This window comes from Hypanus sabinus, chromosome 11 (genome assembly GCF_030144855.1).
Source record: "Hypanus sabinus isolate sHypSab1 chromosome 11, sHypSab1.hap1, whole genome shotgun sequence".
Lineage (NCBI taxonomy): Eukaryota > Metazoa > Chordata > Chondrichthyes > Myliobatiformes > Dasyatidae > Hypanus > Hypanus sabinus.
Window position 1 is genome coordinate 4,682,960 of NC_082716.1, and position 12,128 is coordinate 4,695,087.

The 12,128-nt window shown below is 48.8% G+C and overlaps 1 protein-coding gene across 3 annotated transcripts in view; it reads left to right on the forward strand.

Moving 5' to 3' along the window:
* Positions 1-12,128, forward strand: part of ddah1 (dimethylarginine dimethylaminohydrolase 1) — a 121,580-nt gene that overhangs the window by 28,483 nt on the left and 80,969 nt on the right. The window lies entirely within an intron of this gene.

The window sequence follows — 12,128 nt, forward strand, 5'->3', positions numbered from 1 at the left end:
CGTGGAGGGGAGATCGAGACCGAGGCAATGGGAGTGGAGACTGTTCGTGGAGGGGAGGTCGAGACCGTGGCAAAGGGAGTGTGGACCGTTCGTGGAGGGGAGGTCGAGACCGAGGCAATGGGTGTGTAGACCGTTCGTGGAGGGGAGGTCGAGACCGAGGCAATGGGAGTGGAGACCGTTCGTGGAGGGGAGGTCGAGACCGAGGCAATGGGAGTGGAGACCGTTCATGGAGGGGAGGTCGAGACCGAGGCAATGGGAGTGTAGACCATTCATGGAGGGGAGATCGAGACCGAGGCAATGGGAGTGGAGACCGAGGCAATGGGAGTGGAGACTGTTCGTGGAGGGGAGGTCGAGTCCGAGGCAATGGGTGTGTAGACCATTCATGGAGGGGAGATCGAGACCGAGGCAATGGGAGTGGAGACCGTTCATGGAGGGGAGATCGAGACCGAGGCAATGGGAGTGGAGACTGTTCGTGGAGGGGAGGTCGAGTCCGAGGCAATGGGTGTGTAGACCATTCATGGAGGGGAGGTCGAGACCGAGGCAATGGGGGTGTAGACCGTTCGTGGAGGGGAGATCGAGACCGAGGCAATGGGAGTGGAGACTGTTCGTGGAGGGGAGGTCGAGACCGTGGCAAAGGGAGTGTGGACCGTTCGTGGAGGGGAGATCGAGACCGAGGCAATGGGAGTGGAGACTGTTCGTGGAGGGGAGGTCGAGACCGTGGCAATGGGAGTGTAGACTGTTCATGGAGGGGAGGTCGAGACCGAGGCAATGGGTGTGTAGACCGTTCGTGGAGGGGAGGTCGAGACCGAGGCAATGGGTGTGTAGACCGTTCGTGGAGGGGAGGTCGAGACCGAGGCAATGGGAGTGGAGACTGTTCGTGGAGGGGAGGTCGAGACCGTGGCAAAGGGAGTGTGGACCGTTCATGGAGGGGAGGTCGAGACCGAGGCAATGGGAGTGGAGACTGTTCGTGGAGGGGAGGTCGAGACCGAGGCAATGGGTGTGTAGACCGTTCGTGGAGGGGAGGTCGAGACCGAGGCAATGGGTGTGTAGACCGTTCGTGGAGGGGAGGTCGAGACCGAGGCAATGGGTGTGTAGACCGTTCGTGGAGGGGAGGTCGAGACCGAGGCAATGGGTGTGTAGACCGTTCGTGGAGGGGAGGTCGAGACCGAAGCAATGGGGGTGTAGACCGTTCGTGGAGGGGAGATCGAGACCGAGGCAATGGGAGTGGAGACTGTTCGTGGAGGGGAGGTCGAGACCGTGGCAAAGGGAGTGTGGACCGTTCGTGGAGGGGAGATCGAGACCGAGGCAATGGGAGTGGAGACTGTTCGTGGAGGGGAGGTCGAGACCGTGGCAATGGGAGTGTAGACTGTTCATGGAGGGGAGGTCGAGACCGAGGCAATGGGTGTGTAGACCGTTCGTGGAGGGGAGGTCGAGACCGAGGCAATGGGTGTGTAGACCGTTTGTGGAGGGGAGGTCGAGACCGAGGCAATGGGTGTGTAGACCGTTCGTGGAGGGGAGGTCGAGACCGTGGCAAAGGGAGTGTGGACACTCCGTGGAGGGGAAGCTGCTACCTCTTCCTTATCCATGATCGTACTTACTGTCACCGTTACAACCACGCTGAGGCATCACTCGAACGTTGTGCACGTGACCTGGTCTGATGGCTGAAGACGGCATCCTGCAGCAGTGTCACCGTCCTGCAGCAGTGTCACCGTCCTGCAGCAGTGTGCCGCATTACAATGAGTTTGCTGTTGTGTGCAGAAGAACAATGAGTGCGGTGCTGGTATGCTCTCTGACAAAGGCCAAGTCAAATTTACCATCAAATTATAAATTACTTTGATAAAATTTTACAAATGCCTTATAATGAATTTGATAATAAATTTTCTATGACATGAACAGGAACATAAGGAAATACAATGGAATTTATGAAAAGCTGCCCCTAAATGAAGACTGACAACAAACGATGTGCAAACGAAGGCAGATTGTGCGAATAAAATAATACTGAGGATGAGAGTTGTGGAGTCCCTGAGAGTGAGTGTGTAGGTTGTGGAATCGGTTCAGTGTTGTGGTGAGTGACATTATTCACTCCAGTACGAGAGCCTGATGGCTGAGGGGTAATAACTGTCACGGGGAGAACATACAAACTGCTCACAGGCGGCAGCAGCAATTGAAACCGGGTTGCCCATACTGTAAAGAATTTTGCTAACCACTACGCTACTGTGCACCCCCCCATCATTCCACCATTCCAGCAGCTGATAAAAGGGCTCTATTCGGAAACATTAAAACATGCAGTGAAACGCATCATTTGGGTCAATGACCAACACAGTTCCAGGACGTGCTGGTGCAGCCTGCAAGTGTTGCCATGGTTCCAGTCACACCGTAACGTGGTCAAAGCTACCTACTCCTTCGTCTTTGGAATGTGGGAGGAAAGCAGAGCATCCAGAGGAAACCCACGTGGTCATGGAGAGAACGTACCAACTCCTTACAGACAGCAGCGGGAATTGAACCCCGACCTTACAGCTGGCTACTGTGAAGCCTTGTGTGAACTGCTATGCTACCGGGTCGCCCACCAGTATGGCCAGAAGGTGGTGAATCTGTGCAGTCCATTGTCACACTCGGTGATGGGGGCAAGTCTTTGGGTGCATTTAAAATGGAGATTGATAGGTTGTTGATTAGTCAGGGCATCAAAGGTTACAGGGAGAAGGTAAGAGAATGTACTCAGTGGGTACTTTATTAGGTACTGGTGTAGTCTTATGCTGCTGTAGCCCATCCACTTCAAGGCTCAACGTGTTGTGTGTTCAGAGATGCTCTTCTGCACACCACTGTTGTAATGTGTGGGCATTTGAGTTACTGTCCTCTTCCTGTCAGCTTCAACCAGTCTGGCCGTTCTCCTCTCTCATTAACAAGGCGTTTTTGTCCACAGAACTGCCGTTCACTGGATCATTTTTGTTTCTCACACCATTCTCTGTAAACTCCAGAGACTGTTGCATGAGATCAGCAGTTTCTGAGATACTCAAACCACCCCATCTGACACCAACAATTACTCCACAGTCAGTCACTTAGATCTTCCCAATCTGATGTTTGGTCTGAACAACAACTGAACCTCTTAACCATGTCTGCATGCTCTTATGCATTGAGTTGCTGCCAGGTTAAATATTGGCATTAACGAGCAGGAGTCCAGAGTCAAGTACCTATTAAAGTGGCCACTGAGTGTATGTTTGATGATATTCACCATTATTCTACTCTCTACAGTGAGTTTTTCTTCATTTGTTTAGTGGTACAGAGCACAGTAGGCCCTTCTGGCCATTCAAGCCATGTTGCCCTAGCAACTGCAACCAAATCAGATTAACCCTAACCTAATCATAGAACAATTTACAATACCCGTAAGCCTTTGGGCTCTGGGAGGAAACCGGAGCATCTGGGGAAAATCTATGCATTCTGTGAGGAAACCCCTTACAGATGGTTCCAGGATTGAACTTTGGAACAGCAGAAGAGCTGGATCTGTAATAGTGTCACAGTAACCACTGCCCTACCATGGCGCCCATTTTTGTCCGATTGCAGATCCGACGCTGGTTTTCACCGTGCTCCTGTTTTAATGAAGAAGGGATTGATCGATAAGATGCTAAAGCAGAGGGAATTAGCAGGAGTTAGTCACCGGCTCTCTCTAACCTACTTGGATGCTCAGATTCACTGTGACTGATCTGTACTGGCTGCAATTCCCCTTCACAAACAGGCTTTCTCTGTTCAAGAACAGAGCAAAATAGAATTCTTTCTGATACTGCCCAGTAACAGAGGTTAGTGATGCCAACCAGATGTTCGAGCAGAGGTTTTCAAGGCATTTCAATGTTTTTTTCACTGCTAAAATAGCCCATAAGCCTTGTGCTCATTTCTGGGAGCACCTTTCAATAATGTTGCATTGAAATGTTATTGCTGGTGTATTCTAATCACTGCTGGAGTTTTGGCTCAGATCAGAAAACTATAAGGTACAGGAGCAGAATTAGGCCATTCAGCCCATCGAGTCTGCTCTGCCATTCCATCATAGCGGATTTATTATCCCTCACAATCCCATTCTCCTGCCTCCTCCCTGTAACCTTGGATATCCTGACTAATCAAGAACCTATCAACCTCCACAAGCAGGAAAAAATCTGCAGATGCTGGAAATCCAAGCAACACACACTAAATGCTGGAGGAATTCAGCGGGCCAGGCAGTATCCAGGAAAAGAATATAATCGATGTTTCGGGCCGAAACCCTTCGGCAAGACCTTATCAACCTCCAATTTAAGTATATCCAATGACTTGGTCTTCACAGCCATCTGTGGCAATGCATTCCACAGCTTCTCTAATCTCTGGCTATAAGAATTTCCCCCTCATCTCTGTTCTAAATGGACATCCCTCTATTCTGAGTCTGTGTGCTCTGCTCCTAGACTCCCCTACTATAGGAAACATCCTCTCCACGTCCACTCTACCTAGACCTTTCAGTATTCAATAGGTTTTAATAAGATTCCTTCGACTTCAGTTCCAATGAGTACAGGCACAGAGCCATCAAATGTTCCTCATGCACTCAATCCAGGGATCATTCTCATGATCCTCCTCTGGACTGTCTCCAATCCCAGCACATTCTTTCCCAGATAGAAGGCCCAGACCTGCTCACTGTACTCCAAGTGCGGTCTAACCGATGCCTTACAAAGCCTCAGTTTCATATCCACCCATTGTGATTCATGTTGGGATGGGATTGGGGGTGGGAGAGGGAGCAATGAATAATTAACTAAGAAAGCATATGGTGCATTGGCCTTCATCAATCATAGGATTGAGTTTAGGAGCTGAGAGGTAATGTTGCAGCTATATAGGACCTTGAACAGACCCCACTTGGAGTATTGTGCTCAGTTCTGTTCGCCTCACTACACGAAGGATGTGGAAACCCTAGAAAGAGTGCAGAGCAGGTTTGCGAGGACATTGCCTGGATTGGGGACCTGATAGAGGTGTACAAGTTGATGAAAGCCTTAATGAAGGCTTTCAAAATTACATGGATTACTTGTGGAAGATTTAAAAACACAAAATATGTTCCTCGATTGAGTTATTGATCGTTTGGATAGTCAGAGTCTTTTTCCCAGGGCTGAAGTGGCTAGCGCAAGAGGGCACAGTTTTAAGGTGCTTGGAAGGAGGTACAGAGGAGATGGTCAGGGGTACGTTTTTTACACAGAGAGTGGTGAGTGTGTGGAATGGGCTGCCGGCGATGGTGGTGGAGGCGGATACGATAGGGTCTTTTAAGAGACTGCTGGATAGGTACATGGAGCTTAGAAAAATAGAGGGCTATGGGTAACCCTAGGTAATTTCTAAGGTAAGGACATGTTTGGCACAGCTTTGTGGGCTGAAGAGCCTGTATTGTGCTGTCGGTTTTTTTATGTTCTATGTAAATGTGAACTCTAGTTACTCATGCAACATGGACATAACATGCAAGGAAGACTTGTATCGTATTCGAACTTTCTCTTGCTAGTTATCTCAGAGGACCCATGAGGCCAATTTGTACTTGGATTTGAGTGACCCTTCCTCAGTAGTGCCCCTCCCACAGTGCAGCTCTCCCTCAGTACCACACCTTTCAGAGTATGCCTCCTTCAACACCACCTCTCCCATAGTGTGATTCTCCCAATGGATCACCCTCCAACGGTGTGACCCTCCCTCATTCTCCCAATGGATCACCCTCCAACGGTGTGACCCTCCCTCAGTCTCCAAATGGATCACCCCTCCAATGGTGTGACCCTCCCTCACTCTCCGAATGGATCACCCCTCCAATGGTGTGACAACTCCCCCAATGGATCACCCTCCAACGGTGTGACCCTCCCTCAGTCTCCCAATGGATCACCCTCCAATGGTGTGACCCTCACTCACTCTCCGAATGGATCACCCCTCCAATGGTGTGACAACTCTCCCAATGGATCACCCTCCAACAGTGTGACCCTCACTCACTCTCCGAATGGATCACCCTCCAATGGTGTGACCCTCCCTCACTCTCCCAATGGATCACCCCTCCAACGGTGTGACCCTCCCTCAGTCTCCAAATGGATCACCCCTCCAATGGTGTGACCCTCCCTCACTCTCCGAATGGATCACCCCTCCAATGGTGTGACCCTCCCTCACTCTCCCAATGGATCACCCCTCCAATGGTGTGACAACTCCCCCAATGGATCACCCTCCAACGGTGTGACCCTCCCTCAGTCTCCGAATGGATCACCCTCCAATGGTGTGACAACTCTCCCAATGGCTCACCCTCCAATGGTGTGACCCTCCCTCACTCTCCCAATGGATCACCCTCCAACGGTGTGACAACTCCCCCAATGGATCACCCTCCAATGGCGTGACCCTCCCTCATTCTCCAAATGGATCACCCTCCAATGGTGTGACCCTCCCTCACTCTCCCAATGGATCACCCTCCAATGGTGTGACAACTCCCACAATGGATCACCCTCCAATGGTGTGACCCTCCCTCACTCTCCCAATGGCTCACCCTCCAATGGTGTGACCCTCCCTCACTCTCCGAATGGATCACCCTCCAACGGTGTGACAACTCCCCCAATGGATCACCCTCCAACGGCGTGACCCTCCCTCACTCTCCCAATGGATCACCCTCCAATGGTGTGACAACTCCCACAATGGATCACCCTCCAATGGTGTGACAACTCCCCCAATGGATCACCCTCCAACGGCGTGACCCTCCCTCACTCTCCCAATGGATCACCCTCCAACGGCGTGACCCTCCCTCACTCTCCCAATGGATCACCCTCCAATGGTGTGACCCTTCCTCACTGTCCGAATGGATCATCCCTCCAACGGTGTGACCCTCCCTCACTCTCCCAATGGATCATCCCTCCAACGGTGTAACCCTTCCTCACTGTCCGAATGGATCACCCTCCAATGGTGTGACCCTCCCTCACTCTCCCAATGGATCACCCTCCAACGGTGTGACCCTCCCTCACTCTCCCAATGGATCATCCCTCCAATGGTGTGACCCTCCCTCACTCTCCCAATGGATCACCCTCCAACGGTGTGACCCTCCCTCACTCTCCCAATGGATCATCCCTCCAACGGTGTGACCCTCCCTCACTCTTCCAATGGATCATCCCTCCAACGGTGTGACCCTTCCTCACTGTCCGAATGGATCACCCTCCAACGGTGACCCTCCCTCACTCTCCCAATGGATCACCCTCCAACGGTGTGACAACTCCCCCAATGGATCACCCTCCAATGGTGTGACCCTTCCTCACTGTCCCAACAGATCACCCCTCCAATGGTGTGACCCTCCCTCATTCTCCCAATGGATATCCCTCCATTTACAAAACTCATGGTTGATATTAATGAGCGTGAAGATCAGAAGAGATTTTGTGCTGTGATGCACCAGGATGCATATCAGATGGGTGCTGTTGCTTAATCATATCTGTAGAATCTAGATTATAAACCCCAAAGATTCTGCAGATGCTGGAAATCCAGTCATTGAAGGTAGGCATGCAGGTACAGCAGGCGGTGAAAAAGGCAAATGGTATGTTGGCATTCATAGCAAAAGGATTTGAGTACAGGAACAGGGAGGTTCTACTACAGTTGTACAAGGCCTTGGTGAGACCGCACCTATATTATGTGCAGTTTTGGTCCCCTAATCTGAGGAAAGACATTCTTGCCATAGTGGGAGTACAAAGAAGGTTCACCAGCTTGATTCCTGGGATGGCAGGACTTTCATATGAAGAAAGACTGGATCGACTAGGCTTATACTCACTAGAATTTAGAAGATTGAGGGGAGATCTTATTGAAACGTATAAAATTCTAAAGGGATTGGACAGGCTAGATGCAGGAAGATTGTTTCCGATGCTGGGGAAGTCCAGAACGAGGGGTCATAGTTTAAGGATAAAGGCGAAGCCTTTTGGGACTGAGATGAGGAAAGACTTCTTCACACAGAGAGTGGTGAATCTGTGGAATTCTCTGCCACAGGAAACAGTTGAGGCCGGTTCATTGGCTATATTTAAGAGGAAGTTAGATATGGCCCTTGTGGCTAAAGGGATCGGGGGTATGGAGAGAAAGCAGGTACAGGGTTCTGAGTTGGATGATCAGCCATGATCATACTGAATGGTGGTGCAGGCTCAAAGGGCCGAATGGCCTAATCCTGCACCTATTTTCTATGTTTCTTTGATTCAGCAGGTCCAGCAGCATCGATGGAAAAGTAAACTGTCAATGTTTCGCGCCACGACCCTTTACCAGCACGGGAAAGGAAGGGCGAAGATGCCGGAGTAAAAATGCGGGGGAAGGGGAAGTAGAATAACCTGGCAGGAGAGGGTGGGGAGGAATATAGTGGGAAGTTGGGAGGTGAATCATGGAAAAGGTAAAGGGCTGATGAAGGGGGAATCTGATGAGAGGAGCATGGACCATGGAAGGAGGAGGGGCACCAGAGGGAGGTGATGTACAGTTGAGAAGAGACGTGGTGAGGGGGGAGCCAGAATGGGGACTGGTAAAAAGGGAGAAGGTGAGCGGGGGAAGATTACGCGAAGTTGGAGAAGTCTGTTTGTGCGGTCAGTTTAGAGGCTACCCAGACAGAATCTGAAGTGCAGCTCCTCCAGCCTGAGGGTGGCCTCATTGTGGCAGTAAAGGAGACCATGGACTGACATGTCGGAATGGGAGATAGAATTAAAATGGCCTCATTGTGGCAGGAGCTGACATGTGGAAATGGGTGGTCACCGGGAAGCCCTGCCTGTTGTGGTGGAAGGAGCAATGGTGCTGAGCGAAGAATAGTATCTGCATGTCTGTGTAGAATGCTGAGTGTACAAGAAAGGATGTGTCACACTGGTGGGGGAAGTGTGTGGAAAAACTGAGACATGGTCATTGTAATCCCTGCAAGATTGATTGGGGAACAGGGGCATTTCACAAGCTACCTGCACTGGAAACCATTGTTATACAGTGACAGAATCAGGTTTATTGTCACTGAGAAATGTTATGAAATACGTTCCTCGCAGTGGTGTACAGTAAAAAGACATTAAAATTAGCATGTGGGGTGGTGTGCTGCTGAGGAGCAGGGTCTAGGGGAGATGCTCACTTCTCGTTGCTGCCATCAGGGAGGAGGTACAGGAGCTTCAGGACTCGCACCATCAGATTGAGGAATAGTTATTACCCCTTAACCACCAGGCTCCTGAACCAGACGGGAGAACCTCACCCCTCACCTCAATACTAGTATCGGTTTCCAAGGACTCTTCATCCCATCTTCTAATATTTGTTGTTATGGTCTTGTTCATTTCTTTGTAGTTGGTATTTGCACACTGGTTGTTTGGTCATCCTGTTGGTCACAGTCTCTCAATTACTCTATTGTGTTGTGTGTGTTTTATTGAGAAAGCCCTCAAGAAGGTGAGTGTCGGGAGTGACGTGTATGCGCTTTGAGGACAAATGTTAGAACTTTGAGAAGGTGAGATGACTCTAGGCATTTGTGGTTTATCTAACGTACAAGTCAGTTTAAGGATAAAGGAATTTTGTATATGGGTTGCCATGGCAATGTTGCAAATCGTTACTGTGAGCATCTGATGTAACAGCAAACCTCCCCCATGCCAGCTATGGTGAACAGAGTAATTTTAAACCTGTCAGTCAGCAGCAGGGATCAGAGTCAGGTTTAATATCACTGGAATTTAACATGAATTCTGTTGCTTTACAGCAGTAGTACAGTGCAATACATAATTGCAGAAACTATAGATTACAATAAGAAATATATATGTTGTTGAAAAAGCCAGAAAAAATTAGTGAAGTAGGGTTCGTGAGTTCATTATCCATTCAGAAAGCTGATGGTGTAGGGGAAGGAGCTGTTCCTGAAACAAAAAGAGTGGGTCTTCAAGCTGCTGTGCCTCCTCCCTGATGGTAATAATGAGAAGAGGGCATGTCCTGGGTGATGAGGGTCCTTCACAATGGATTCTGCTTCTCGAGGCATCACCTTTTGAAGATGTCCTGGATGCTGGGGAGTCTAGAGCCCTTGATGGAGCTGGCTGAGTTTACAACTTCCTGCAGCTTTTTCCAATCCTGTGCAGTGGCCAGACAGTGATGCAAACTGTTAGAATGCTCTCCATGGTCCACAGGAGAGACAGCACAAAGAGCCCTCTTGATGTGCCGTGACTCTGCAGAAAAGCACAGGCTGAATAGATTAATTGATTCTGACATTCCTGCCTCGGTTTGGACCCTGCTGAAATATAGATGCACCTCTTGACAATATAGCGCATCCTTTACCTGCTCAACTGCTGAATTGTGCTATCACCACACAGACTGAGGCCTTTCAGCCCATCCATACTGGGCCAGCTTTATTTATTACTTTTTATTTTATTTAGAGATGCAACACGGAAGAGGTCTTTCTGGCCTATTGAGCCGTGGGTGCACAGGAGACTGAGCAGGGTGCTGTCTGGGTTTGAGAGCATGTCTTAGGAGAATGGATTGAGTGAGCTAGAGCTTTGCTCTTTGTAATGAGGAAGGATAGGAGGTGACTTGATAGAAGTGTACGAGATGCTAAGAGGCATAGATCGAGTGGATAGCCCTCTTTCCAATATAATTGGGCATAATGTAAAGGTGATTGGAAGAAATTTTAGGAGGCTTTTGGAATGCTGGCCTTTATAAATCAAAGCATTGAGTACAGAAATTGGGATGTAATGTTAAAATTGTACAAGGCATTGGTAAGGCCAAATTTGGAATATTGCGTGCAGTTCTGGTCACCGAATTATAGGAAAGATATCAATAAATTAGAGAGAGTGCAGAGACGATTTACTAGGATGTTACCTGGGTTTCAGCACTTAAGTTACAGAGAAAGGTTGAACAAGTTAGGTCTCTATTCATTGGAGCGTAGAAGGTTGAGGGCGGATTTTGAGAGGGATAGATAGAGTTGACGTGAATAGGCTGTTTCCATTGAGAGTAGGGGAGATTCAAACGAGAGGACATGATTTGAGAGTTAGGGGGCAGAAGTTTAAGAGAAACACGAGGGGGTATTTCTTTACTCTGAGAGTGATAGCTGTGTGGAATGAGCTTCCTGTAGAAGTAGTAGAGGCCAGTTCAGTTGTGTCATTTAAGGTAAAATTGGATAGGTATATGGACAGGAAAGGAGTGGAGGGTTATGGGCTGAGTGCGGGTAGGTGGGACTAGGTGAGATTAAGAGTTTGGCACGGACTAGGAGGGACGAGATGGCCTGTTTCCGTGCTGTGATTGTTATATGGTTATATAGATGTCAGAGGTAATTTTTTTACACGGAGAGCATTAAGTGTGTGGAAAGCCCTGCCAGGAGTGGTGGTTGAGGCAGATAAATTAGGGACATTTAAGAGGCTCTTGAATTGCCACATGAATTATAGACAGATTGAGGGTTACGTAGGATGGAGGGGTTAGATTGACCTTGGAATAGGCTAAAATCTCGATACAACATTGGGGCTGAAGAACTTGTGCTGTGCTGTAATGTTCTATGTTCTACTCTCTCGCTTAGCACTGGGAAACAAATCTCGACCCTGGTATGTAATAAATTTCATTTGTACAATGCAATTGCCAGTTGTCATAAATGTTAGTGCAATTTAACTTTTATTCATTGATAGAGTGGACAGCCAGTTCCTTTTTCCCAGAGTGGGAATAGATAATGTGACATGGCATTTGAAGGTGATTGGAGTAAAGTATAGGGGCGATATCAGAGGTACGATTTTTGCACAGAGCGGTAATTAAAAGACTCTTAGACAGATGCATGGGTGGTAGAGAAATGGAGGGGTATGTGGGGGAAATAGTTAGATTGATCTTAAAATTGGTTAAAACCTCAGCACAACATTGTGGGCTGAAGGGTCTGTACTGTGCTGTAATGTTCTATGATCTGCAACTTTACCCAAGGTTACAGGAGCCTCAGGACCCACACCACCAGGTTCAGGAATAATTATTACTCCTCAACCATCAGGCTTTTGAGTCAAAGAGGATAAGATCACTCAACTTCACCTGCCTCATCATTGAAATGTTCCCACAACCTGTGGACTTTATTTCAAGGACTTGTCATCTTGTGTTAATAGCCATATAATAATAACCGTATAACAATTACAGCTTGGAAACAGGCCATCTTGGCCCTTCTAGTCCGCTCCATGCCGAATACTTACTCCCATCTAGTCCCA